This window comes from Mandrillus leucophaeus, unplaced genomic scaffold, assembly GCF_000951045.1.
Source record: "Mandrillus leucophaeus isolate KB7577 unplaced genomic scaffold, Mleu.le_1.0 Scaffold198, whole genome shotgun sequence".
NCBI lineage: Eukaryota > Metazoa > Chordata > Mammalia > Primates > Cercopithecidae > Mandrillus > Mandrillus leucophaeus.
Genome location: NW_012102009.1, coordinates 5,424,838 through 5,431,365, shown reverse-complemented (window position 1 = coordinate 5,431,365; position 6,528 = coordinate 5,424,838).

The following is a 6,528-nucleotide window of genomic DNA, read 5'->3' as shown; positions in this document are numbered from 1 at the left end:
TGTATTTTGGACCTTTACTTATTTATTTATTGCAGTCATGGGGATTCTTTATTATTGATTAGTATGAATATTTTATGTATTATGGATATTATTGGTTATAATTTCATTGGAATTCTTTCAGTCCTTTAAGTTAAATTCTGTGAATTTTCTATCTAAGCTTTTCAATCCTCAGTCTTCCCACTAACATTTCAAAGGATGGCCTTGGATTTCAACATAATGGAAATCAATTAGGAGAGTTAAAGAAAAAGATGTCAGGATAGTTAAATCCAAAATGTAATTCCATCTCTAAGGTTATATGTTTAATATTACTGTTTCTCAACACATACCAAAATGTCTGACTGGTTAGTAAAGACAGATGATTATATCCTAGATGTCAGTGATAATGATAGTCAACAAGATAACTAATAATAGTACTTAGCAGAATTATGAGGTTCAAAGTAGATGCTGTAACCATCCTGCCTCACCTATCACAAGCAATGACAATTATCCCCGCTTCCTTGGTGTAGCATAGTGAGGAATGGTGTCATTTTAAAGGCCCCTTCCAAGCAGAGGATACCAATATGCACCTATGCTTATCTTAGACCCTTATGGTACTCTTCAGTCATCAAATTCACTTGGCAAAGCATGCATATTACTCCAGATTGAGTCAGATAGCACCAGGCCACTGGAGAAATGTAGCATAGGTAACCTCACAGTGCAAATCTAGTGATGGGTCCCCAAAGTACATCACAGCTGATTACAGCTGAAGAATAAGTCAAGACTTTCAGGCTTCAAGAGAAATATAGCATGTGGGGTCCTAGGAAATAAAGTTTTTGTTTTTTCCACTAAAAAAAATATAGAATAGTCATTAGGAATTTGGGTTTACAAAACCAAAAACAACAAAAACTACAAAGTTTACAAAACTACAAAAACACACTGATGTACACAGACCAGTGACACTATAAAGCAACCACATAAACAAGTCTGCAAAATAATCAGCTAACATGATGACAGGATCAAATCCACAGATATCAATACTAAGCTTAAATGTAAATGGGTTAAATGCCCCAAATAGAAGACACAGAGTGACAAGCTGGATAAAGAACCAAGACCCATTGTTATGCTGTCTTTAAGAGACCAATGTCACATGCAATGACACGCATAGGCTCAAAATAAAGGGATAGAGGAAAATCTACCAAATGGAAACAGAGAAAAGCAGGGGTTGCAATTCTAGCTTCTGACAAAAGAGACTTTAAACCAACAAAGATATAAAAAAAAAAAAAGACACAGAAGGGCATTATATAATAGTACAGGGTTCAGTACAACAAGAAAATATATCCTAAATATACATGCACCCAACACAGGAGTACCCAGATTCATAAGGCAAGTTCCTAGAGAACTTCAAGGAGATTTAGCCCCACAATAATAACTGGAGACTTTAACACCCCACTGACAATATTAGACAGATCACTAAGACATAAAATTAACAAAGATATTCAGGACCTGAACTCAGCCCTGGATCAAATGGACCTGGATCAAATAGATATCTACAGAACTCTCCAACCAAAAATAACAGAATATACATTTCTTTTCATCTCCATATGGCACTTTCTTTAAAATAAATCACATAAAGTAAAACACTCCTCAGCAAATGTAAAAGAGCGGAAATAATAACAAACAGTCTCTTGGACCACAACACAATCAAAATTGAAATAAAGACTATGAAATTCACTCAAAACCATACAATTACATGGAAATTGAATAACCGTCTCCTGAATGACCTTTGGGTAAACAATGAAATTAAGGCAGAAATCAAGACGTTCTTTGAAACTAATATGAACAAAGATGCAATGTACCAGAATCTCTGGCACACAGATAAGGCAGTGTTAAGAGGGAAATCTATCGCACTAAATGCCCACATCCAAAAGATAGAAAGATCTCAAGTTAACAACCTAACATCACCACTAAAAGAACTAGGGAACCAAGAGCAAGCAAATCCCAAACGTAGCAGAAGACAAGAAATAACCAAAAGCTGGGCTGAATTGAAGGAGATAGAGACACAAAAAGCCATTAAAAAAGATCAACAAATGCAAGAGTTGATTCTTTGAAGAAATTAATAAAATAGATCATTAGCTAGACTAACAAAGGAGAAAAGAGAGAAGATTCAAATAAACATAATCAAAAACGATAAGGGGGATATTACCCTGACTCCACAGAAATATAAACCACCATCAGAGAATATTATGAACACTTCTATGCACATAAACTAAAAAATCTAGAAGAAATGGATAAATTCCTGGATACATACACCCTCCCAAGACTGAACCAGGAAGAAACTGGATCCGTGAATAGACCAATAATGAGTTCTGAAATTGAGGTAGTAATAAATAGCCTACCAACCAAAAAAAGCTCAAGGCCAGATGGATTCACAGCTGAATTCTACCAGATGTACAAAGAGCTGGTACCATTCTTACTGAAGCTATTCCAAAAAACTGAAGAGGGACCGCTCCCTAACTCATTCTATAGGCCAGCGTTATCCGGATACCATAGCCTGGCAGAAATATAAAAAAGAAAAAAGAAAACTTCAGGCCAATATCCTTGATAAACATTAATGCAAAAATATCAGCAAAAGACTATCAAACTGAATCCACTAGCACATCAAAAAGTTTATCCACCACAATCAAGTAGGCTTCAACTCCAAGATGCAAGTTTGGTTCAGCATATGCAAATCAAGAAATGTAGTTCATCACATAAACAGAACTAATGTCAAAAACCACATGATAATCTCAATAGATGCAGAAAGAGCTTTCAATAAAATTCAACAACCATTCATGTTAAAAACTCTCAATAAACTAGATATTGAAGGAACATACCTCAAAATAATAAGAGCCATATATGACAAACCCACAGCCAACATCATACTGAATAAGCAAAAGCTGGAAGCCTTCTCCTTGAAAATCATCACTGGACAAGGATTCCCTCTCTCACCACTTCTATTCAACATAATATTGGAAGTTCAGGCCAGGGCAATCAGGCAATAGAAAGAAATAAAGTGTATACAGGTAGAAAGAGAGGAAGACAAATTATCTTTGTTTGCAGATAACATGATCCTACGTCTAGAAAACCCCATTGTCTCAGCCCAAAATCTTCTTAAGCTGATAAGCAACTTCAGCAAAGTCTCAGGATACAAAATCAATGTGTAAAAATCACTAACCTTCCTATACACCACCAACAAGCAAGCAGAGAACCAAATCATAAATAAACTTCCATTCACAATTGCCACAAAAAGAATAAAATACCTAGGAATACAGCTAGCTAGGGAAGTGAAAGATCTCTACAAGGAGAACTACAAACCACTGCTCAAAGAGATCAGAGATGATACAAACAAATGGAAAAACATTCCATGCTCATGGATAGAAATAATTAATATCTTTAAAATGGCCATACTGCCCAAAGTAATTTTTAGATCCAATACTATGCCTATTAAACTACCATTGACATTCTTCACAGAACTAAAACAATTTATTTTAAAATTCACATGGAACCAAAAAAGAGCCCAAATAGCCAAGGCAATCCTAAGTGAAAAGAACAAAGCTGGAGGCATCGTGCTACCTGACTTCAAGCTACGCTACAGGCTACAGTAACCAAAATAGCATGGTACTGGTACAAAAACAGACACACAGACCAATGGAACAGAATAGAGAGTCCAGAAATAAGGCCATGCACCTACAATTATCTGATCTTCAACAAAACTGACAAAAACAAGCAATGGGGAAAGGTTTCCCTATTTAATAATTGGTGCTGGAATAACGGACTAGCCATATGCAGAAGACTGAAACTGGACCCCTTCCTTATACCATATATGAAAATTAACTCAAGATGGATAAAACTTCAATGTAAAACCCAAAACTGTAAAAACCTTGGAAGACAACCTGGGCAATACCAGGTTGTAGTAGGGCAATAGGCATGGGCAAAGATTTCATGATGAAGATTCATGAAAAGCAACTGCCACAGAAGCAAAATTTGACAAATGGGATCTAATTAAGCTTAAGAGCTTCTTCACAGCCAAAGAAACTATCAACAGGGTAAACAGATAACCTGCAGAATGGGAGAAAGCTTTTGCAAACTTGGATCTGACAAAGGTCTAATATCCAGCATCTGTAAGGAACTTAAATTTACCAGAAAGAAAACAAAAAACCCTATTAAAAAGTGGGCAAAGGACATGAACAGATACTTCTTAAAAGAAGACATACATGAGACCAACAATCAAACCTCAGCAGCACTGATCATTAGAGAAATGCAAATCAAAACCACAAATGAGATACCATCTCACACCAGTCAGAATAGCTATCATTAAAAAGCCAAAAAATAACAGATGCTTGTTGGGTTGTGGAGAAAAAGGAACACTTACACACCGCTTGTGGGCGTGTAAATTAGTTCAGCCATTGTGGAAGACAGCATGGCAATTCCTCAAAGACCTAAAGACAGAAATACCATTCAACCAAGCAATGTCATTACTGGGCATACAGCCAAAAGGATATAAATCATTCTATTATAAAGACACATACACACATATGTTCACTGCAGCACTATTCACAATAGCAAAGACATGGAATCAACTTAAATGCCCATCAGTGATAGGCTCGATAAAGAAAATGTGGTACATATCCACCATGGAATACTATGCAGCCATAAAAAAGAATGAGATCATGTTCTTTGCAGGGACATGGATGGAGCTGAAGGCCATTATCCTTAGCAAATTAGCACAGGAACAGAAAAACAAATACCACATCTTTTCACTTATAAGTGGGAGCTAAATGATGATAACACATGAACACATACAGGGGAACAAAATGCACTAGGGATTTTCGGAGGATGAGGGTTGGGAAGAGGAAAAACAACTAATGGGTTCTAGGCTTAATAGCTGGATGATGAAATAATCTGTACAACAAACCCCATCACAGAGGTTCACCTGTGTAACAAACCTGCACTTGTACCCCTGACCTTAAAATAAAAGTTAAAAAAACAAAAAGGTATGAAAAAGGAGTATTTAAAAATTTTGGGCTTAGAATTTGACTTTGTTAAAATCTAGGAGGCACCACTTAACAAACTTGCCAAAGCCACATGATCTTGGGCAAGTGAATCAGTTTCTCTAACTAAGCCTCAGGTTCCTCATCTGTAAAATGGGGCTAATAGAGAAATACCAGCCTCATGGGGACATCGTGAGGGTTAAGTGAGAAAATCTTGTAAAAATGTCTAGTAGATAGTAAACACCTGATAAATGTTGGCTTTTGCTACGCTAGTATCATGTACCTTCTTTAAAGCCAATTCTTGGTTTAATAAGCTATTCTTGTTTATTATGAGTCTTTTAACAAAGGCAGTTTTTTGGTTTGTCCAGAAAATAGCACAGAACAGCAGTAAACAAAAGTGAGCTGGAGGCCAGTACATTGACTGCATGAGAAGTTACAGCAGGCAACTAAGTAAATCAACACAGAAGAAAGTGTTATCACAACAGAATGCAGGAATAAACCTCTAGTAATCAAGGAAAGTTTCAATGATATTTCATATCTCCCCACTCAAAAAAGCAAACATTTTGCCCTTGATATTCTTTAGCTTCATTATAATGTAAATATAGAAAGAGGTTTTAAAAATTTCATCTTGCTTGGCATGATTTGTCCTTTTTGGAATATGAATACTCACATCTTGCCTTAATTCTAGAAACTGTTCAGCAATTTTCTCTGTTTTCTCCCACTGGAACTATTTACTGATATAGAATAGAACTTCTTACATTACAAAATCTTTTAAATTTTCAGTTCTCTTTTCTCTGTTTTGCACAGTTTGGTAATGTCTAATTTCCGTGATCCAATTTATAAAGTCTCCCTTTGATAGCATTCTCTTTATTTATTCCTTCTATTTAGATTTTTTCTAGAAAATCTAAATGACTACACATTTTTATTTCTAATCATTTAAATCAGTTGTCTTTTGCATCTGCATGTTCTAATTTGATTACCACTTAGTTGTTATTTCATAAATTCCTGTTTTTATTTTTTAATGGATGCTATTCACTTTTTATTTTCTGAAGATTTTAAGCATACTTATTTTCAAGTCTTTTCTGTCGAAATCATGCCACCGTATGATGATGAGAGTAGCATGGCATGGTATGACAGCTATAAACTCAGGTTGCTGTACAGTGTAGAGAAATGTGAGACTGAGGAGACAGGATAAGCAGAAGAATAAAGGTGATTAAAATTATCTTAATTATTAAAAGTTGAAAAAGCCACCGGGTGATTTTAATTTTTCTCAAGTTAGATTTCAAACTATTTAGAGAAAAATGCTGAATCTTTTAAAAGGTTAAGACATACAACAGATGGCTCATTTTACAAATTCAGATGCTAACTATCACCAGGTAGTCTTCATTGTCCGTTGCTTAGCATAAGAGCTTAAGACTTAACATTGTTCTCAATAACTATGAGCTGAGTGGATAAATAAAGATTAGATGGATGCATATGAAGTAATGATGAATTCCACACATGGGAAGCCTCAAGTCAA